This window comes from Crinia signifera, chromosome 8, assembly GCF_055691185.1.
Source record: "Crinia signifera chromosome 8, ASM5569118v1, whole genome shotgun sequence".
Classification (NCBI taxonomy): Eukaryota; Metazoa; Chordata; class Amphibia; order Anura; family Myobatrachidae; genus Crinia; species Crinia signifera.
Window position 1 is genome coordinate 27,349,057 of NC_139224.1, and position 23,574 is coordinate 27,372,630.

General features: G+C 47.2%; 1 long non-coding RNA gene across 2 annotated transcripts in view; it reads left to right on the forward strand.

Moving 5' to 3' along the window:
• Positions 1-622: 622 nt before the first annotated feature.
• LOC146026960 (uncharacterized) overlaps positions 623-23,574 on the forward strand; it is a 50,047-nt gene continuing 27,095 nt past the window's right edge. For both annotated transcript variants that reach the window (XR_014454597.1, XR_014454595.1), the window contains exon 1: positions 623-767. This is a non-coding gene — a long non-coding RNA (uncharacterized LOC146026960). The remainder of the gene's footprint in view (positions 768-23,574) is intronic.

Consider the following 23,574-nt stretch of genomic DNA (forward strand, 5'->3'; position numbering starts at 1 on the left):
GGAAGGTCACAAGCCAATAGGAGCTTGTGATCCAGCAGCCGCTTCTGATTGGCTGCCGGACCGCGAGCTCCTATTGGCTAGCGGCCGTCCAGACTCTGCACGGCTATCAGGCTGCTGCTTTCTATAATGTAACTAATTGGATGCCGGTACGGACTACATGCAGCCGGACAGCGCGCACAGACAGCGCTCTCTTCCCGGCTGTAAATTCTTAAAAACCGGTACATTCGGTACAGGTTGAATTTGCCGGTACAGACCGTTAAAAAACGGTACTGTACCGGCAAATTCGGTACTGTTGGAGGGTATGCTAGTGTCCGCCCGCCCGACCACCCGCCCATGTGTCCGGCCACCCGCTTGTCATCTGCGGCTGCCCCTGCCTTTCCCTTCCCCTGCATATAGTGCAGTGTCACAGAGAATGAGAGACAGACGCTAGAAGTCATAGTTCACCTCTAGCGTCTGACAGGAAGCACAGCTCTGCACTTCCTGGTAATGCTGCCGGGCTGTGCTCCCTGTCAGACGCTGGAAGTGAAAAATGACTTCTAGCGTCTGTCAGCGGAAGCAGGGGAGAGTGAAACTTACTGACAGCCAGGGCTCTGCACTGCGGGGCTGGCCCCGCCCACCACACTCGGAGCAGCAGCAGCAGCAGCCCGGCTCCGTGTGTCAGGGACAAGCCCTGCTCCTGCCTCTTCCTGCTCCTATATGTCTGCCTTTAGCTGCCTGCTCCACTACACTGCCGAGTCCCTGCACCACAGGAGGGAGAACACAGCCAGGTGAGAGCTGTATCTCCTGGGGCAGTGGGGGCTGAAGAAAATGTGTATGTATGTGGGGTGGGGGGTGGGGGTGGGAGGAGTTGGCTGGGTGTAATTTAAAACAGAGGTTTTAATGGCTTTAATATGATTTTTTGGGGGGGGGGGGGTGGGGTGGGATGTGTATAATGTAATACTGTATAATGGTGTGTGTGTGTGTGTGTAATGTAACAGCAGTGTGTGTGTACTGGCTGTAAGATGGCATGCTGTGTATAATTTAATATAATGGTGTGTGTGTGTGTGTGTGTGTGTGTGTGTGTAATGTAACAGCAGTGTGTGTGTGTGTACTGGTTGTAATATGGAGTACTGTGTATAATTTAATATTATGTGTGTTATGTGGCAGTGTGTGTATGGGGGAGCTGTGCGTAATGCAGGGCTCGACAAACCCTGGGGCCAGGTCGCCATGGGGACCAGAACCTGCGGGTGACCAGATTTGCCAGGTATCAGATCACACTGGGTAGAGTGGTGGTTTCTGTCAATGCAACAGCTGGGCAGAGTGGGGGACAATCCCCCTGGCTCCGGCTGTGTCAGATCAAGTCTGCAGTGTGGAGATGGCTTGCGACCAATCGGAGCTCGCACTTCGGGAGCCAACAGGAGCAACAGTGGTGGCTCCTGATTGGCTGTCAGACCACAAGCTCCAATTGGCCCTAAAGCCACCTTGAGTTTTGAAATAGCCACGACCCGGACCTGATCTGATACAGCCGGAGCCAGGTGGATTGTCCCCCACAGCGTTTGTCATTACCGCGCATTGTAGCGGTGGGGAGGGAGAGAGAGGGAAGAGGAGGAGGGGTAATCCCTCATGGCAAATAGCATGTTACCCCTGGCAAAGAGTATGCAACCCCTGGCAAAGAGTATGTTACCCCTGGCATCAAGCAAGTGGTATAATATGTAATGGGTGTGTAGCATGTATAATAGGCATTGCAGTTCCCACATTTTCATCCTGGCTTCTACATTTTTAAACATTTGCCAAGCCCTGGTGTAATGTAATAGCGTGTATGTACTGGGTGTAATGTGGGGGAATGTGTGTAATGTAATATAGTGGTGTGTACTGACTGCAATATGAGGGGAGGGTTGTGGGGTAGATGTGTGTAATGTAATATAGTGGTGTGTACTGACTGCAATATCAGGGGAGGGTTGTGGGGTAGATGTGTGTAATGCATACTTATATATGTATAGGCAGCAAAAGAGGCAGAAGTTTTCTTTCACATGTTTAGTGCAGTGTTACAGGAAGCAACATCCGTAACTGAATCAGGCCCAAAGTGTTCCAGAGTTTTCATCTGCCACTGCAGGAAAACCCCATAGTGGCCATAGGTGCGCCCATAGGTGAAGTTAGACACGCCCTCTGGGCAGAGCATGACACACCCTCTCAGCGACACGTTGCGTTCTTTTAGCAGCTCAAATCTCCCTGAAATTAGTTTTCAAAAGTAGGCAAGTATGATTAACCCCTTGGCAACAAGCTAGAACCACTGGCAATGGAAAATAACCCCCCTTAGCAACGAGCATTTACCTCTGGCAAAAAATAACCCCTTGGCAACATCCAATAACCCCTGGCAACGCATATTAACCCATTGGCAACGAGCAAGAACCCCTGGCAACAGACATTAACCCCCCCTTGGCAACGAGCAAGAACCCTTGGCAACAGACATTAACTTCTCTTGACAACAAGCAATAACCCCTGGCAATGCATATTAACCCCTCGGTAACCGACATTAGCCACCTTGGCAACGGACATTAACCCCCTTGGCAACGGACATTAACCCCCTTGGCAGCAAGTAGGTAATTTATCATTTATTAGAAGCCTTACTGTGGGGGGCAACGTGGTGTGACATAGTCAGTGTGTATCGATTTTTGTGTGACATCCCATTTTTTGGGGACGGTCCTGCGGGAATTAAACACTGCATGCTTCTAATAAGGCAGGGAGGCTGAGGGCATGGCCAGCAGTTCACACAGCACTGGCCATGCCCTCACAGCGACAAAACGGCGCCCAAAATTGTTTGTTTTGGCGTGTGCCTGCGGCACGCACATATATTCCTTTGTCCGCTGCCAAAGTTGGGAGGTATGCACCTCTTTTCTGTAGCTCGCCACTCCAGGGGGGGCCCCGTGACGCTGTTGTACCGGGGCCCAGGATTTCTCTTGCCAGCCCTGGCTGCCGCTCCCCCCCCCCCCCTCTCTGCCCGTCCACTGTCCCCGTCCGGCACTTACAGTATGTGGGATAATATGTAATAGGCATTACCAATCAGAATCTACTTTTTATTTAGCAGCTTCTAGAAGATAATAGATAGCGCCTGATTGGTTGCCCATAGCGACATCTGATATGAAATAGATCTCCCATCTTAGTAAATTTCCCTCTGAGTGCCCACCTCTCCACTCCCTCTCTTCTCTTGATTCTTTACTAAGTTGTGGAGAGAGATAAAGTATTAGCCAATCAGTTCCTAGCTGCCATGTAACTGGGTGTATTTAAAAAATGACAGGGGGCTGACTGGTTGGTATTTTAGCTCTCTCTCTCTCTCTCTCTCTCTCTTTGCATTTGATGTGTTGTTAGCAGTGGACTTATAGAATATGTTAAAGCCTCAGGGGTCTATGTACTAAGCCTTGGATGGAGGAGTGGATGTAGATAAAGTACCAGTACTATAATTTTTCAAACACAGCCTGTAAACTGGCAAAGGGAAACCAAAGTACCGCCACTGACAGCACCGTCTCCGAGGGCAGCCAGCATCTCCAGTGATGAGGCCTACGGAGAGACGAAAATGGGTTGCCGTGAGTCCACACCCCTCTGAAATAGGCTCCACCCCTTTTCAGACACCTGAGGTGGTGGTGACAACAGAGAGAGCACACCAGGTTATGCCTTGTCAGATCCATTTGAATTAATAAATTTGCCTGGGTGTCCATTTTTGTCAGGTTCCCAGTGCTTGGGAGAAAACGCTCAGTAGAGTTGGCGCTGTGGAACCATTTTTTTGGTTGCTGCATGTTTTGATCAACAGATGAGGCTGGAACATGAAGGTTAGAAACCAGTATACATTCGGAGGGGGCATGGCCAATGGTAAAGGGGCATATGTACAGGGGATTTTTTTCCTACATACACATATTACACTGATTTGGAGGGATTTGGGTCCCGCTATGGATGCTGCTGCTCCAGCCTCCACGGCGTCTGGAAAATACAACATGCTCCACCAGCGTCTCTCAGGTCCTAAGTGCGGGAGGGTCTGCAGGCCTTGTGACATCATGACGCGATGCAATGCACCACTGGGTGCAGAAGGGCCAGAATCCACAGAATTCATTATTCTTTCCATCCGCGCTGGGGCTGATCGATTCCCATCGCCTGTCAAGGGGCAAGAGAAGGAGGAGCTGCCTGAACCCTTAGAAAACTGGTATAATCGGTACAATTTGATTTAGCCGATACAGAACATTAAAAAACGGTATTGTACGGGCTAAATCGGTACAGTTGGAGGGTATGGATGTGAGTCTCAGGACCTGCCATGAAATAAATGTATTTGCTAGTTGCTGTATGTGTCACATAGGAAGGTGGTGGCGCATACACAGAAGTGCCTTTCTGAATACAATTACATGACCAGATGACCTCTAGTTACACTTTGATGATTTTTGTTTACAGTGCTAATTGGGAATTTAATAAGGATCACTTATCCCTGCGTACAGTATAATGGATTATGCACACTAGGCATGTACCAAAGTCATACTGCAAGGGCGGAATAAATCTGGTTATGTGTATAAACCTATATATTCCCATGGAGACCTCAGCATTAACGCCAATGTCCTTGTCAGTCACTGACCAACTCACAGCCAACCGTATTAAAAGTTTTGTTGTTAAGAAAATATGAAAGGTAACCTACTGAAGCTTACATTATTCACAAGGCCCGTACACACTGGGCGACTTTGAGCTGAAAGTCGCTCAAAACAGCAGGTTTGAGCGGCTTTCAGCTCAAAGCCGCCCAGTGTGTATGGCCCGGAGATGAGCGGTGAGCGCTGCTGCACGCTCCCGCAACATCCCCGGGAAAGCCGTTGAGTGGCTTACAGGGTGGTTTTGCATAGTGCTCCGCTATGCAACGCCATCCCTGTCGGCACCGGGCAGGGGGAAAGCCGCTCAGTGTGTATGGCCCGGCGATGAGCGGTGAGCAGTGCTGCAAGCTCCCGTAACATCCCCGGGAAAGCCGTTAACCAGCAGATGAGCGGCTTTCAGGGTAGCTTTGCATAGCGCTCCGCTATGCAACGCCATCCTCCGTCAGCACCGGGCAGGGGGAAAGCCGCTCAGAGTGTATGCACTGAGCAGCGGCTTTCCCCGCAACGATGGACACTATCATCGCTGTACATACACGCTGGGCATAGTCGCCCAGTGTGTATGGACCTTTACTGTAACTTTCACAGGGGCTCACAATAGCATTTTTAGCAGATATTTTGAGTATCAACGTTGGCACTCAAAGGGCAGTATTCAATGAGAATAATTCTCAGTGCATGGCGAGAGATTTTTTCTCTCGCCATGCACTCGCCCTGTTCCGGAGGGCTCGCTGCCACTCCTGCTCCCACTATTCAATGTGGTTAAGCCTCGCCGCCACTCGCGACGAGTCTTAACCCCTGCAGCGGACGAGCGTCCGCGGCAGGGAGCTGGCAGGGAGCCGGAGGATGGTGGCAACCAGGGAGATTAAAGTCTCCCTGGCTGCCCCAGAACATATGTGGAGGGGCGGAGGGCTCCCGGGACCCAGGCAGCACAAGCTGCCCTCCCCCCCCCTATAGCCAGCGGGGGACCGTGTATTCACTGCACCCGATCGTGCATATGTAATGATCGGATGCAGTGAATATATGAATATCTAATGAGCGGCTCAAGAGCTCCGGCCCCCTGCTGGCTGCTCTGTGCAAAAAAAAAATAAAAAAAAAATTAAAAAAATATATTTTTTTAATTAAATATATATTCATGTGCTATAAGCACATGAATAAAAATAGCATGCCCCTTCACAGAAAAAAAATCCTGATTTTTTTACACCAAAATTAAAAAAAACCCCTTTTAGTTTAAAAGTTCACAGTCCAGTTCTCCATGAAAAGATGGAGAATTGCTACACGGAGAGACACGGCGAAAATCATTTAAAAAGACGGCGAAAATATCACATTGAATAGGGTGGTTCACTTTTGGAGAGCAAAATGCTCCTTCCAACGCGAAAATAGCACAAACTCGCCATAAAACAAGGCAAATTTTTCTCATTGAATACTGGCCTAAGGGTTAATGCAACATCCTTGTATTTTTTTTTCTTTGCACACAAGTCTCTGAGCATTACATCTCCACTCCAGCAGACCTAATGATAAACATAAAGCAATCTATCACTCTTGTCTGATGCTCGATGTCTGTGTTCCGCATTTATTATTGCAAGATCCATTTTATGGACCTTTTGTAGATTAGGTGGAAATTTCCAGATTTGGCAATATAAATTGTATTAAAATCTCCCTAGAGGATTTCGGTCCTTTTTAGGCTCCAGAATGACTAGATCATAAATGTTATCTGCTCCGATAAAATAAAATTCCCTCCGAGGCTGGTTATACACTGTAATATTTCATTATAATACAACTTATTTTGATTTTTATCCTTGCAGATTTGCATGATCATTGATTTGGATTTTGATGATCCCGTAAAGAACATAAAAATGAGTTTCTCATTTTACAGATCTGGAGCCAAACACACAGCAGTTTCGTTTTCCCTTAAAGCATTATAAAAGTCAGAGCGAGTTATAAACAGACTGGATAAACGCAGACCAAATCTGTTTTCTGACTGCTCAGTGACATTTTTATAGTTTTACAAACTTTCAACTGCTGGTACTAGGTGGCGGGAAGTCGCACCAGCACAGGGCAAAGCCATTCGCTGGGACCCTCCTTTTGATGTGCCTGCATTGCTTTTACATACCTCACAACTTTGAGGAGGGAGGAGGAGGGACGCTGGTGCACCTTGGAAATTTTTTGGGCGTGGCCTAGTGGGAAGAAGGCATGGTCTATACTCGCTGCACTGTCACGAGGCCACGCCCCCAGTTTTGCCGGTGGGGGCATGAATAGACGATGTGCGCATGTGCACAGCATCTATTCATGGGTGAGAGAAGGGAACTCCCAAATGCCCCCCTCCCCCACCGCGAGCCACAGCCGGCCATTGGGTGGGACGCGGGAATGTCCCCAGAAAACGGACGTTCCCAAGGAAAGTGGGACAGTTGGGAGGAATGCACTTCGCAGTGGCGTAACAATTAGGCCGCAGCCCCCGCGGTGGCGGGGAGGCGCCGGGGGGCTGCGGGCGCTGGTGGATCTCCGCCAGCTCCCCACTGCATGTGGGTGCAGCGGGAGCTGGCAGGGGGGTCTGTGCGGCGCGGAGGTACCTGTTTAAGGGAGAGCCTGGAGGTCCCTGCGCCTGCGGCGCTGAGTATGATGCTGCCGGGGTCCCTGCAGTGAAGTGGAAATAACGCGCTATCTCCGCTGAGATAGCGCGTTATTTCCACTTCACTGCAGGGACCCCGGCAGCATCATACTCAGCGCCGCAGGCGCAGGGACCCCGGCAGCATCATACTAGGCGGCGCAGAGACCTCCAGGCTCTCCTTTTATACAGGTACCTCCGCGCCGCACGGACCCCCCTGCCAGCTCCCGGGGGGGTCCTTTAACGGGGGGGGGGGCAGCTGCAAAATTGTCCCGGGGGGGGGCGGTGAAATTGTCCCGGCGGGGGGGGCGCAAAAGTTTTAGTTACGCCACTGGCACTTCGATAAGGCCAGCCATGTTTAGGGTTGCGTGGTCTGGACACGGCTGAGATGTATCTAGCCACGCCCCCAAGGGTCAGTCATCGCCCCCATCACTACTTCAACTACGGTCATGGTGTGACATGTGCACTGGCCTGTGTAAGCATGCGCAGATTGCAGACAATCACGATCAGATTCTGGTTATCATTTTCGAGGATTTAATAGAGAAATGATAGACAGAATCTGATTCGTTGCTATGGGCAACATCACCTATTTTTCTTTTCTTCTTTTTTGAAGTTTTAGTAAATTTACCCACTCAAATTCTGGAGGGAGATTCAGGTCCGAATTAGCTACCGATATTCTGGGTTAATGTATGCGCATGTGCAAACCCCCGGAGCAAACGCCTTCGGCGAGTTTCACAATTGCCTGGGCGTTCGGTCAGTGGTGAGCGGGAAGGGGGCATTATCGGCGTGGGCGGCTGACATCAAATGACGTCATTAGGGTTACCACCTCATCCCTTTAATTCCAGACACATATTAATTACACAGGTTCTTTGGCTGGTTAAAAAAAAAACAGTTGAAATGGAGTCTTGAAGTCAGCCAGCCACAGAACCTGTGTAATTAATATGTGTTCGGAATTAAAGGGATGAGGTGGTAACCCTAATGACGTCAGCGCCCGCCCCCAATTCAGCGGATAACGGGCATCTGAAAAGTTAATATAGACTTACTTTTCAGAGCGCAGGCTGGAGAAATCACTGGTTTGTTCCAGCTTTTGCAATGGAGAAAGCTGTGTCTGTCTCTATTGTCATGGATTGACAGTAAAATGTAAAGTAATACGGAAAGAGGTTCTTAATCAGACAAAGTAATTATTAAAAGAAAAATGTTCCTGTCAGGGAACAAATGAATTTGTCTACCTGTGAGGTAGAAATAATTGCCCAAAAGACACATTTGTTCTGTCCCTGCTCAGCAGGTTCCCATATACAGGAATAGATGGGTGTTTTATCAGAAATGCCAGCTCAAGAGGTGCTGTCATGGCATTGCCCACAGCTGGCAGTAAGCGCTCAAAACAGTCACACGGTTCTGCTCAAACATTACCATGTTTTCCCCCCACCCATAGTCAAATGCAGGGGGGGTTACCGGTTACAGGGGGGTTTCCGGTTGCCCAGAAACCCCCCTCCTCTTGGCAAGTGACTAAAATTATGACAATAGCAATATTATGCAGTATAAGGGACAGAGGAGAGCTGCTGCACATGCCCAGTGGTAGCAGCTTCTAAAAAGTTTTCTGTGTATGTGGATTTGAATCCTCCATCAGTGCAGTAGACCAGAGAGCAGCTACAGATGGGGCCGGCCTCTTCCATCCAGGGACTGGTGGTTGGATCACCAACCGCCAGCTGCCGGAAGAAGATGCGCACACATCCCCTTCTTATGGAGCTCCCCTGGGTCCCTGCCACCTCGCCGCCGGCCCACGACGCAGTCTTCCACCCCCCCCCTAACCCTGCCCATCTCCCTGAAGTGGAGACAGGCAGGGCTCGCGTCCCCCGCCGCATGGTAACTGGGACGCCTGTGCGTGTGGGACGCTCACGTGTCCAAGTCAGATGGAGCGCCATCTTGTAAAAAGGGGCAATCTGGTGAGCTCCGGTGCTGGCTGAGAGGCGCTCCATCTGTACCAGGAATAATGCCTATCGGCCTTCGGTTTTGACTGGGTATCCGAGGAGGTTACTCTCATCTCTTATACATGAGAGAGTCACATGCCCAGAGTATCCTTCATATCAGGCCCTGTCTGAAGCCCAGAAGTTTCCACCACTCAAGCAGGTGTTACCTATCCATACAGGGTTTTAAGATGTTCCTGTCACAAAATGTGCTCATGACAGCCTTTACCAGCTGAACTACCAATGGGAGACCAGTATTTGACCATATAATGTCCATTTTAAAACCATTGTGAGCCAAGGTTACAAAGGTACTGCGTTTTGCAGTTGGTTGTGGCCAGTACAGTATCATACACAGTCCATGCTAGTTCATGACTGCTCTTCTCCTACTGTAAGGACAGTACTCTGTTCCTGTATATTGTGGTAGCAGGGCAGTTGCTACTTGCTGCACTGTCAATTCCAGGTGGGTTCAGTGTAATCTTCCAATTGTAGTCCATTTAATGTATTTCTCCTGTTTTATTCCAGTTCAGTGTATTTCTCTGGTTCCAGTTCAGTGTATTCCTCTGGTTCCAGTCAGGTTCAGTGTATTCCTCGAGTTCCAGTTCAGTGTATTTCTCTGGTTCCAGTTCAGTGTATTCCTCTGGTTCCAGTCAGGTTCAGTGTATTCCTCTGGTTCCAGTCAGGTTCAGTGTATTCCTCTGGTTCCAGTTCAGTGTATTCCTCTGGTTCCAGTTCAGTGTATTCCTCTGGTTCCAGTCAGGTTCAGTGTATTCCTCTGGTCCCAGTCAGGTTCAGTGTATTCCTCTGGTTCCAGTCCAGCTCTAGAGCTTCCCTGGTTCCAACCATTCCAGTACTGACTTAGTTCAGGCCAGGTTGCAGTCCACCAAAAGCTTTTTCCATAATGTACGTTCTATGTAAACTCATATCTTCTTCGGTCTATGGCTGTCATCCTGGATCTTTTGATGGACAACAGCAAGGCTACTGAAAGCTTCACCAAACACACAGGGATCTCCTTGAGCCCATATATCCATGAGCAGGAGTTATATCAGGTCTTCCAGCTTCCAAATTAGTCCCTTAGCCCTGACACTAGACAATGACTCAACTCTATGTTCCCAGACAAAACAAATGTATCCGTGCCATCTTCTTGCTTCAGCTATTGACACAGCATTATTCTCTTTAGTAGGAGGAAAAATACAAAATGGCCATACTGACTGGCTGAGAAAAGCCCAATCCAAAAATGCAGATTGGCCAATGCTGTTTGTACCAGAAAAAGTTATAGGAATGCAAGTAAATATTTGGTTACATCTACATTTGCCCAACCTTAAAGCTATATTATTGTCATAGGCTAGACCAGTGGTTCCCAAACTGTGGCCCTTATTCTAGTTGAATCGGACGGATGAGTATTTCGGCCAGGAACCGGGTGTTATTAGCCCCGCCTACCGTACGGATCGCTCACACCATCCAAATGCGCTGAGACGCCGACCAAACGGACCGCGAGTGGATGTTTCATGTGAACACCTCCTCCATCTGTGGGAACCTCCCCCATCCTCCGATGGTCGGCAACCATTGAATGATGGACAGAGTGCTCCAGACCACTCGGACATTTTTCCGTATGAAAGCAGGGATATGAGCGGCCAGCTGACATCCGGCTATGTCAGATGTCTGCCCCCCACACGTGCGTCACGGCTGCATTACCATACGTACGTCCAGCGTTTTCATGGGAATGCCCATGAAACGCGGGGCGTACAAATATGTTAATGAGCCCTAAATACGCCTCTGCACATGTGCAAACACCAACCATCAGCCGTTCGTCCGCATTCGGAACCTTCCGACTCAATCAGAATAAGGGCCTGCGTGCCTTGGCACCTTGGGTGCTGTGGAGCAGTTGCAGGAGTGCCCTGGGTTGATGGTCCAGGACGTATTCAAATTATTTATATTTAATGCAATAGGCAAAACCAATGCTTAGAAACTTTTGGTCGAGGGGTGCTATGAATTCCTTTCTAATACTCCAGGGTGCTGTGATTCAAAACAATTTGGGCACCACTGGGCTATAAATTGTATTACATGTAGGTACCTATTGCTAACTAGGGCTGTTCTTGTGGACCTCCCTCTAAAATGGTAAGATTTCTCTGGCTTTCAAGACTCAGACCTGTTTGGGACACATTTTTTGAAGATAATTTGATTGCTAACAGAGCCTGTAAATCCTTTTCATACCATAACAAAGCTCTAGAGTCAATCAAGTGTCCCTTTCATCAAGTGAGTCAAATTTCAAGAGCTACGGGTCCCGTCTGAGATTGCTGAAGCTTTCTATGATCCCAAAGCAGAATGTTTCTTAACACATGGGAAATGCTATATGAAAGAAAAGAATTATGAAACATGTATGTCCCTCTACTTTTCATCACATTAAACGCAAAGACACATTGCCACAGACAAGCGGTTGCTAAGGGTAATTCGATCAAGGTTAATTCTCACAGCGAAACATTTCCCAAGACATGAAAATACAGTCGTCTGCTAGATGATGTCCTAATATAAGCCTGGTCAAAAGGAAAATAGAAAATTGATTTTCAATCTCAATTCAATATCAATGGTCGGGATCTATGATCCACAAGCAATTTAGCATACAGCGGATAATTTAATACCGTATATTTTTATACAAAAGGTCTGCACCATCACAGTTGTCTGACTGGATGGTTTTAAATCTCTATTGTGTTATGTTTTGTTTGTTTATATGTGTAACTATATATATGTGTATATTCACATGGTAATACCTATAAAATAACAAAAACTTAAAAAAAGAATAAATAAATATAATTAATGTTTTATTGCATTTCAGAGCATTCACATATGTGCAAGTAAAAAACACCATAGGGTAAACTCAAGAGTGCCCAAAAAAAGAGTATTCTACTTGTCTACAGTTTGTTCAATCTTCCAGAAAGCAAGAAGGTCATTTTGGACTATTTCTCATTGTAAAGTCCCTGAATTTTTGCTTAAAATGAAATAAGTAGTAAATGATGGGTCTAGCAGCAATACCTTTAGGCAATATGGATGGAGTGATGGGTTGCATTACTGTATCACAGCACCGAGGTCATGGGTCCAATTCCCATCATGCGTTTCTTTTCCGAGTATTCCAAAATAAGTTAACTGGCGTCCGAAAAAAACAAAAACGACCCTAGAATGTACCTACTAACCAGGTGTTGCTGTTGCATAAAGATAAATCATGAAGCAGCTTTCCATTTACTCTTTGTTCATCCAAACACAAATGTCTCCTGAGGTTTTACTGGAAAGATCGTCTATCTCAATGGACAATAATGATATTTGGCTTGTCTTTTGCTTCTTATACTTTCCCTTGAGTCATGAAGGCAGTTGTGTGACATCTCCGCCAGCAGAATGCTCCTTGCATTATTTATCTGGACAGCATGCTCTCAGTATACCAAGATCACCATACATAGCACTAAGGTTTAACTTTGTTCCTTGGGACATGTCTGGTGTTCACAATAAATGAGATAATGACAGTTTTGATCCTAGCTCATACTAGTGCACCTGTTGGGTTTCATTTAGAAACCCATTCCTTTTCTTCTGTTTTAGCAGGACCTCTAGAGATGTCGCTAGAATTACAGTAATATGTCCAAAGATCCTTCGAAAAGGTAGAATTCTACCTTACAGTACATCCTGGTAAGGTCAGATAGAAAATGATTACCATGTTCTCAGGTTTTCATTCAAACTGGAAGGTTCCTTGTGCACTTACTGCAGTAGCTTACGCCAATGCAAGATCTGCCGATGTATGCCGAATATCCCCTTGTCTGCACAATGTCCACCCTGCCCCACCATTGTATTTATTCCACTCTATGTGGGGTGCAAATGTCCTGTCAAAAACAGATGAACCATCTGTATCCACCCAATCTGTAGTAGCCAGGAAGAGGCTTAAATGACCACAATTCTCCCATGAGACAGGTCAGCTCCATGTGTCTCCATGGCCTATGCAGAGTTGGCCATGGAGGCAATACCCATCTTGCACATGGAGGCGAAAACCATTTTACTGAAAGAGAGTTCCACTGATGGCTGGACAAATCTGCCCTCACTTGTGATATTCACCAATGTCCATCTGCCTGATTCACCCCATGCACAATATGCGGAAATCCATGAGATCCATCTGCAGACCCACTTGATTCTTGAATCTGGTCCTTTATATTGATTACAAGTCAAATGCGTCATTTTAGTTCTTCCCTACTGTAGGGTTTATTATCTCTGTTCCTTTCTCTGGAAAGCCATCAGTAATCTCCCAAAACTGGCAGTTTGTTGCCAAACCCATCAACTTCTGCTTGGTGGCTATGGGGCAGATGTATTAAGCTTTAACAAGAGATAAATCCAAGGGTGATAAGGAAAGATAAACGTCCAGCCAATCACCTGCTAAGTGCCATGTTACAGGCTGTGTTGGAAAAAAGTCAGTAAGAAGTTGATTGGCTGGACGTTTATCTCTTCTTATCACCCTTGCATTTATCTCTTGTTAAGGCTCAATACATCTGCTCCAATGTTACCTAGAACAAGTCAAGTTAACAGATAACAGTTTTATGCAAACGTGGTATTGTGATAGTGAACCCTCTTATACTGTACATATATTTCTGTTTAGTCCTTCATGTTATGTTATGGCCTCTGAGACATATGGCGGTCCCTGGAGCTGGAGGCATTACCCCATAACCCACTTGTTACAACTTTGACTTAAATTGTCGGGAATATGTTTGCAGTTGGGTGGGAGAAGACAATGACCAGTCCATTAACTCAACCAGGCTCTGTGGTTTATCTTGCCACAAGTGACTGCCCAGCCATACCCACTGTTCCAATGATTGGACACAGGGGTGTAGTTAGCTCACTAGTTGGTGACTGTCTTCTAAGGTGCAGGATTCTGGATACAGTGGTAATAGGTGGTGAAGTCTCATTAGCTAAGAGGAGCATGTCTGTTGGCCACCTTGTCACTCATATATAATGGCGAGATGGAGCTGGCATGCATGGATACACTATCGGCCATCATGATTGGGGGAAAAAGTTTCCACCAATGAGCCATTTTGGTGGAGACTGCGCAGTAGTACACTGCACCACTTCTAACAAAGATACTATGGAGTGTGCTTAGAAGAGGGTCATTCCTGGTACTCCAGATGAGAATGGTCTTGGGTCATCAGTACCCTCCCAACACCCCTCTAAGAGCTCCAGGTCACAGAGAAGGTTATTCAACAATAATTTCCTGTGTGTTTGAGGTCTGTACAGAGAATGATACCCTGCAGCAGACAGTACTGTTATCTGAGATTTCTACATTGGATTGCACACTTATTTAAATCAATATGCGAAACATAGTGCAAATCCCCAGCGCACACAAACATCAGAAAGCAGGGTTTTGGGATGCTCCAGAGTATCCAAAATGTAACACATTTCTATATTAAATATGAAAAACAACAAGTCAAAAGCAATTAATCATCTATAATGTAACCCTATTTGTACAAAGCATTGCTCTATCATTCATGCATCATTTTAAATATTTTAGTACTGGAGGATTTTTGAGTGCTGAGGGCAGATGCGAAATATCACTTTCAATGAAACGAGAAAAAATAACCATTAGCTTCAATGGAGGAGCAATGTTCAATGGAGTACAGACATCAATGAGGTATAACTAACATTAAATAATACAGTGGTAGAGGGATAGACTTAGGCCCTTATTCAGATTGACACGCTCTGACACAACTTCGCTCGGAGAGTGTATTTGTGCCTACTGCGCATGCGTACCGCACGCTACGAGCATGTGCAATGGCTGGCCACCGCGGTCGCAAGGGACGCAGCGAACACAAATTCTCCTCTGAGCACGGTCGGCCAGAGTGGGTGTTATGTGGGCGTATTGAGGGGCGTGGTTACAAAAGTAGGGAAAACTGGGCGGCAACCGTGGCGTATACATGGGTGGTGTCCAAAAGTGCTGGGCGGTGGCCTTGCTCGATTGAGTGAGCGTTCGGGCCTCTAGACCTCACAAACATGCGGCAAAAAAAAAAGGTTTTACGCCTCGCAGCCCAGTCAGCTTTGCTGGTCCACATTCGCTCGGACAATCCGCACTCACCATAGCAAAAATACTTTCACCTGTATATAATACTAACCCATGCAATGCTCAATTTGCTCTCATTAAACAATAAGCAACTGCAATCCACACACACCTTAGCCACATATTTCCTGGTCAATTTTAGACACTTGTTGGCATTGTTAGCGGTTATGGTTTTCATTGTTTTGGTGTCCAAATCCAGCAACGTAAGTGACGCACTCCCCCCTCGAGCTTGCAAGTGGTACAGTCCAAGCAAAGGACTACGTCAGCCATTGTTTACCCCACGCCGTTTTTTTTTCTATTTATTTATTTTTTTTTTACACCTTGCAGCCTGCATGGATCTGACTGATCCGTGCAGGCTGCCAGAAAAATTTGTATTAGCGGCCGTATATATGGCCAGCTAATACGAATGAATACGACATCGGAGGGTTACAAAGCAGTCGTATATGACTGCTTTGTAATTTCCCCTCCGGAACACGACTTTGCATACGACTGAAACAGTCGTATGCAGTCGTAGGGGAAATACTAATACCAAAAACTAGGTTTTTCATATTAGTAAATTTCCCCCAATATTATTTTCAAACAAAAACCTTTCAAAGTAGCGAAAACGGCAGGAAAAAATTAAGTCATCATCAAAAACAGCTGCCCCATAACCGCTGTGTGGTGAGAGAGTCAAGGGCAGCACTGGATGTGCATCGCCCAGTAATCATGGCAGCCAGCATCAAAAGCATAAACCCCAGATATGCCATTTACAGAGTAGGTTCTTGCAATCTCGGTATCCTTTGCACGGGAATAGATTGAGTTGGGCCCAAAGAAGATGAGCCCTCAATAAAGGATAAAAATAGGGGAGAACCCATAGAGGAAATCAATAAAGTGGTACCACGTCAACTTTTTCAGGCTCTTTTGCGCTTGGTGGGCGCCTTTGCTTTGGCAGTGGGTCTTCGACCTCATCGGGGTGAGGGGGTTTGGGGGCTAGCTGCTGCGAAACGGGGGGTGGTGGAACTTCCGTTCTACCAGCACGGGATTTGGCAGGTTGGATAGCGGCAGGAAGGGCTGCAACGAGTGCCCTGTTGGTGCTGATTAGTTCAGCCACAAGGTTGTTGTGGCGGATGGCCTGCTGTGCCAAGGTCTTATGCGCAGCAGCCATCTCGCCCAGCACCACCAGGACCCTGTCCTGCCGGTCTGCCGCTTCTAGCCCCTGCTAGAATTTCCGGCGAATTTCCAACAGCAGCTGGTTTGTCATTACCCCTTCGCCCTGTGCGGCCACTGGCTGTTGGGCCACTGCTGCTCCATCTGTTAGTGGTGTTGGTGGTGGTAGTGGAGGCACAGCTTCTTAATGAGAAAACATTGGTTACCAACATTGGTTGGAAAACATTGTGTACCACACAAGTACACAATCTAAGCAAACAAGAACATGCTGATTTACACATTTACCTGCAATCTCTGCAGTAAAAACCTCCATCGGGAGCTCGCTGTCCATCTTAGCAACCCCCTGGATCTCTTCCTGCCAAATGCAGACTTCTGCAATGTAATCCAGAGGGCGCATCACAAGATGTTTAGGGAAAGGACCATCCCCGGTGGTCTTGCTGTGCCTCCACTATCCACACAGTTTTGACTTTAACTTGGATTTGAAGTCCTGCCACCTAAAAATAAGTGAGAGCATATCAATATCTAACAAAAATGTTACAAATGGCCTATTCTCATTTTCAGCCAATCTTAAACATTAATACATTTTTTGATCAATCTACATAATTATCATGGTGTCTGTCCATTTCACACCATTCCAATTACAGAGAATGCAGATAGTCGTTAACAAATATCGTATATATGTTTAAGGCCCAGACTTCACGTCATTTTATATTAAGGTGTGATTCAGGCCTAATTACCCGCTACTTTTAACATAGCGTACATTTTCCTTTGTGGGTGGTGCAAAAACCAAACACTGGTTTATTTCTCCCAGCTAACCTGTTAGCGCCACCTGGACAACAGTCCTCTCTATACAGTTGGACACATGTGTAACTTAGCAAAGTGGATACTAACAATTACACCTTTCTCCCAAAAGATACCAACATGATAGTATTATGGTCACAAACAAATACATATAACACAAACACACACTTACCTTTGCCTCACACACTTCCAAACGCGGTGCTGTGGTGCCACCTTATTGATTTGCTCCGCTATCTTCTCCCATATTTTCTCCTAAATTAAGGGGTCATCTTCTTCGTGGTAAATTCAATCCATTCCCGTGCTCAGGGTACCAAGATTGCAAGTTCTTCATCTGTAAATGACAAGTTCTTGTTTTTTTTTTTCTTCTGCTGACTACCAGGATTACTAGTGGGTGCACATCCAGTGCTGGGCTGGGCTCTCACTTCAGCAGGCAACTGCTGTGAGGCAGATGTCCCTGATGAGGACATAGCTTCTCCTGCCTGGGAGATGGATGCTTCGCCCTCCCTCCTCCTCTGCTCAGTGGCGAAAGATCATCCATGATGCCCGGAGGCAAGATATAAGCTGGTGCCCCCCACCACCATAGATACATAACTATAGAGAGGAAGAATGAGATAGGGGGAGCAATGGAGAGAAAGAGAGATAATTATAGATAGGGAAGCATGGAGAAAGAGAGAAACAAGTGTCAGAGATGGGTGAGAGAGGGTTCAGGCAGAGACAGAGGGGGGTAAGGTAGAGAAAGGGGAGTCAAGCAGAGAGAGAGCGGGGGATAAGGCAGAGAGAGAGGGATGAGGGGTCAGGCATATAGAGATGAGGGTGGGGCAAATAATGAAGGGGGCAGACAGAGAGATTGGTGAGAGAGGGGGTTCATGCAGAGAGAGGTAGGGGTTAAGGTAGATAGAGGGGTGTCATACAAAGAGAGAGAGACAGAAAGGGGGCTAAGGCAGAGACAGATGGGGGTAAGGTAGAGAGAGGGAGTCAGGCAGAGAGAGAGAGAGACAGAGAAGGGGCTAATCTTAACAACAGGTTATTTTGGGAAATGCCCTTTGCGCTTACTGCAGCCTAGGTTACTGTTGATCCGTACGAATCACCTTCCGTACACAATTTACACAAATACACAAAAAAATACCAACATAATCCTTTGCGCTGATAGGATTTTTTCTAATTTTTTTCTCTCTCACTCAGGTAAGTACCCAAAAATGAAAAATATAAAAGAAATACAATAGTGTAATACTGTTTTTACAATAAGTTATCCTTTATAAATGAGACAATATTTGGGGTATTGAGACCCGTACCCTTTAAGTAGGTCTACTATGGAAAGTAGACAAAAATCAGGGCCGGCGCCACCACTAGGCAAATCTAGGCATTTGCCTAGGGCGCCGGCCACTGGAGGGCGGCATTTTGCCCCCCGTGCCGCGGGGGTACCTGTCCTGCGGCGCTGTGTATTTAAAGCTGGCGGCGGAGGCAGCGAGGGGTCCCTGCAGTCAATAAGAAATAACGAGTGCTATCCGCCGGGCTATGCGGAAGCGCTTCTGTTGTGAAAACACTGTCCGCACGCTGATTGGCTGAGATTCAGCCAATCAGCGTGCGCCGTGCGGCCAGTGTTTTCACAACAGAAGCGCTTCCGCATAGCCCGGCGGATAGCGCTCGTTGACTGCAGGGACCCCTCTCTGCTGCCGCCGCCAGCTTTAAATACACAGTGCCGCAGGACAGGTACCCCCCCCTCCCCCGGCACCGGGGCGCCCCCACCCCGACTCGCCTGGGGCGCTCCGGTGCCTTGCACCGTCCCTGCTTGTATGGGAGCGGTGACGTCACCGGCCGGTCTTTATTACATCCAATTCCATTCAGTGGATATGCAAAAAAAAAAAGAGTGAAGCTGGTATAGTGCAATACCGCTTACATTTATTCACAACAGGCGAGGCCGGGAATCTGCCGGGTGTATGTAGAAGCTCCGGGGACCGCCTGCCAGCATCGAATACCCAGAGTGCACGGAGCTCCACTGCCTCGGCGCCCCCCGGTGACGTCATGTGTACGTATGTGTTCGCCTGTATATATTTCAGATGCTAGCGTAAACATAAACACAAAGATCTTGTAAATGTTGTACTTTATGGATAAAGTTATTACCAAATAAGAACATTTGCAACCAATAACAGTACACCATCACTTATATATATTACGGCAAACGCCGGGCGTACATTGTGGCCCGGCGCCAGATATTCGCCCGCACGGTTGTGCTTCAGACCATCACCCAGCTAGAGAGGCGGTGGTCCGACCTTAGGAGGCGGAGCCTGGACCTGCTACTTCAGCTGAGGTGCGATAGTACGATGCTGTATCATCAATTTTTTTAATAGCATTTTAAAGATGTGGCGAATATTTTGTGGTTTAGTATGCTTGATATTGTTTGCATCCCCGTGTTAGTTTTAATGTAATAATGTTGTTGCTATTATTTGCATATGTTAGGAATGTGATTAGAGTGTGTGTCTGTGTGTATTTTTGGGCTAAACATTGTGATTTTTGGTGTGTGTTTTTGTTTACAAAATACAATGTCTTTGTAATGTTCCTATCCCCCCCCCCAAACCTTCAACAAAAATTCAATATTTAAAACCCATCTCAGCACGTGCCTTGGCACGCGGCAGATGGCTTGAGCCTCAAGGGTAGGAAGAGGAGGACCAACCAGGGTCCAACACCAACAATTCCCCCTCCACCTCCCCTACCCACACCCCTACCCGCACCCACTCCACACATTCACATACAGGTCCATCTGTAATTGCATTGACCCATATATGGGGCCACTACAAGCCATTGATAGTTCCTCAAAGGCAGTCCGGGTCAGACAAGGACTGTGGGGTCTCCTCCTCCAGGACCATTGTGGCCCTTTGTATAGGGTGTGAGAGTGGCCATTAAGCACCCCTTGACTCAAACCCACACCTTACCCAATTACAGTGTGGCAGAGTTTGTGTAGGGAAAATAAATGGCTAGGCCAAACAATGTAACGAGCCATCCACTGCATAGCTTACTCCTGATGTTTGTTCTGGTTCCCCCAGCACAAGGCTAGGGCATCTTGGCTGGTTTACATCCTGCTAAAAAGCCAAAGGGCTTGTTATTTCAAGTCAGGTCTTCTGTGTGTGTCCCCATCATCCTAGTTTGTGACATCTTCACTGTAGGTCCCTTTTCATTTGTGGTCTGAAATAAGTGTTGTGTTCATATTTTAATTAATGCATCTTATTATTGTTAATGTTAACATGTGCTTTTATTAAGGGACAATAATTCTAAACCACATTTTTCATCCCACCAGCATCCTTACACCTGCCAACAGAGCAGGCGGTCCGGAGGACTTTGGGCCGGTTGCGGCGACATCTAGAAAAAGCAGCCAAAAAAGTAGTACAGCTTAGTTGCCAATTAGTTAATGGGAACCAATAAATAACATACATTTGGGATAATTGGTTAATGGTTTCAAGCTCACTTCTGAGCGGATAAGTGCTGTTGAGTGTGAACCACCAGCAGAGGCTGGGTGGTCGGTTGGAGGTTTGGCCGTGCGGATGTCCGAAAGCTCGTCCACACGCTTAATGTCCAAGAGCCCACGATGACATCCGTAGGAAACCGGGAGCATACGTTCATTTGCACGGCACTCCCCTTACCGTCCGTGCATGCACGGTGCCCTTTTGGCCGTGTTTTCGCTCTCCTTCCAAGTGTGCAATACATCCGCTTGGATGCATGCGATTATGCGTCCGAACGAGTCAACCAGAATAAGGGCCTTTGGGGATTGATGCCACATTTTCCTTTCTTAGTTATCTAAATAATTAATCTGTATGGAGGGAGCTGGTGACCCTATTTGTTAGAACCGGACCTCCTTCACCCTGCACCTGCTCATACCTTAACCATTGGGTATGAAAATAAACTTTACTCTGTGGAACTTCATTAAAATGTGACATTAAGAAATTCTGGGTAATAAACTGTGAATGAAGGGCCGAATTCTGTGCCAAACTCTGCCAAATCTGTGGTGCGTCTTTTGTCGGTACTGCTTCTCAAACTTCATGCCAATACTGCTACATATCCTGCCCTGGTGTACAACAGCGGTGAATAATCAGGACACGGAAGCTCACTGATTTTACGCACTGCATTTCTTTATTTTTATTTTTAGACACTTTTTGGAGGGAGAGAACATGCACAAATCTCACTGATCTGTCAAACTCGCCAGCCTGAACCTGGTCTATATTTCACCCTATTACATTTGTGATTTTGATATTTTCTATGAAAAAAACATCTGGAAGCGATTTAGATTTTTACCACAATTTGCACGCTACTACAGGTGTAATTTTCTGTAAACGTGTGATATTGGACGTTGTTACTAAAAATCCCACCCTATTACATTTCGCCCTTTATCTCTTTTCACTTTATTAGTTCATTTTCCCAATAAATATGACAAATTGGATTATTTGATTTCTCACGAATCTGAATAAAGAAAAGCTATTGCTTTTTATAAAGATGTACTGAAATTATTATAGTGCCATACAAATGTGTGTGTTTGCTATGAAATCATATTGCCAATTTAAAGGGCTCATTTATTAATACTTTTTGTTTAATATAATGCGACACGCTTTTCACCTTATTTTGGTATCCCCTAAATGCATTCCGGTGCTTTTCGAGCATTTTTTCATGAGAGACTTAATCAAACCCTTTAAGCAACATTTTTTAAGTTACTAGATCACATTTTCCATAGTGCGAATGGGAAATGCAATCTGGCTGAACTGACAAAAAGAAAAAATTGCCCCCTTCCCCCCCAAAGGCAGTGAGCCCTTTGATATTAACACCACTGCAGTGAATTCACAGGGCTCACTGCAAACCCCCTACCAAGGCAATGCGGGCTCCAGGCAGTGTGATCAGCAATGTGTGTCTCCGATGGACAAACAGGCTGATCAATGTGTAAAAAATAAATATAAATCAGGGTTGCCAACTTTATAATTCTCCTCTGCGGGAGAAGCCCGGAGAGGAGAGTTCCAGCAGCCGCTCAAGGGGTGGGGCTTAATTGTGACGTCACTAAGCCCCGCCCTATGATGATAAACTGCAGAATTCACGGATCTCCGTCGAGGGGGCGGGGCTAAAATGACGGGATTGTGTCATTTTAGCCCCGCCCCCTCCTCTGAGACCCGAGGATTGCGGCATTTTAATGCTGCGATCCGGGGCGCAGGGGGGGACCCCCTGAATCCGGAAGGGTTGCCCACCCTTCCGGGGGGCCGGGAGGGGGTCCCGATTTTCGGGAGACTCCCGGCCATTCCAGGAGAGTCGGCAACCCTGATATAAATATATACTGTATACTGTATACTCGCCTACCCAGGGACCGGTAATTGGTGGTCTGGTGAGGACTGATTTCTTGGTTATTGGATCTCCATGCTGCTCTTTTGATCCCCGGTGCAGTAAAGTGATGTTGTAAAGCAGCAACTCACTTTACAGCACCGTAAGTCACAAACCCTTACATCCGGGGTGTTATCAGATATGAAATAAAGAGAGACTGTGCTGCCTGGTTGTTATAAGGGATGGAGTCCTGAGGACCGAGGTTGAGAACCACTGCACTAATAGCATCAATAGAGTTAAACACAGGGCTGGTGCTAGGCGCCGGGGTGCCCCCCCCCCACCTGGGGCTCACCCGCTCCATGGTGGGGGTGGGATGGGGGTGCGCGATGTGTCCGCCGTGTTGCTCGCGGGTGGTACGGCCAACGTGATGCGCCCCGGCACTTACCCTCTCCACAAGAGGATGCGCGTTGTTCCGGGGGGAGATACGGCCGCCGTGCTGCTCCGGGGGGGGGGGGGCGGAGGGGGTAAGGTGGTGCAATGTGGCCGGCACGCTGCTGCAGGGTGGGGGGAGGGTGCGATGCGGCGGCTGCATCGCTCCACATTTGCCGGGTGATGCTCCGGGGGGGGGAGGGGCGCTGGTGATGCCGACAAGTCGCTGGGGGAAGGGGGAGTCAATGACTGCCGCCTACCTCCATCCGGGGGTCCCTGCTCACAACTACCGCCCTCCAGTGGCCGGAGCCCTAGGCAAATGCCTAAAGCTGCGTAGTGGTGGCGCCGTCCCTGCCTGGCGTGTTTGAAGGTAGACACACGTAACCTCTAGTCCTCTACTTCAGCATAAGAAACAGATGTGAATTCCTGTTTACAAATACATTTAAAAAATTGACATAGTGGTGTCATATGTAGCCTGGAGGCTTCCCAAGCAGAAAACGCATTACAAAATTGGTTGTCCTGTGGAACTGATGACATTGGCAGGAATAAATACTGTATACGGTATTAACGTATAAACTATATTAATATTATTTACTGCTGGCTTAATATGGCAATCTCTGGCCCTGCTTCGCACACAATTCTGAATGAAGATGGATGGAGCATGTTTGTTAGCAA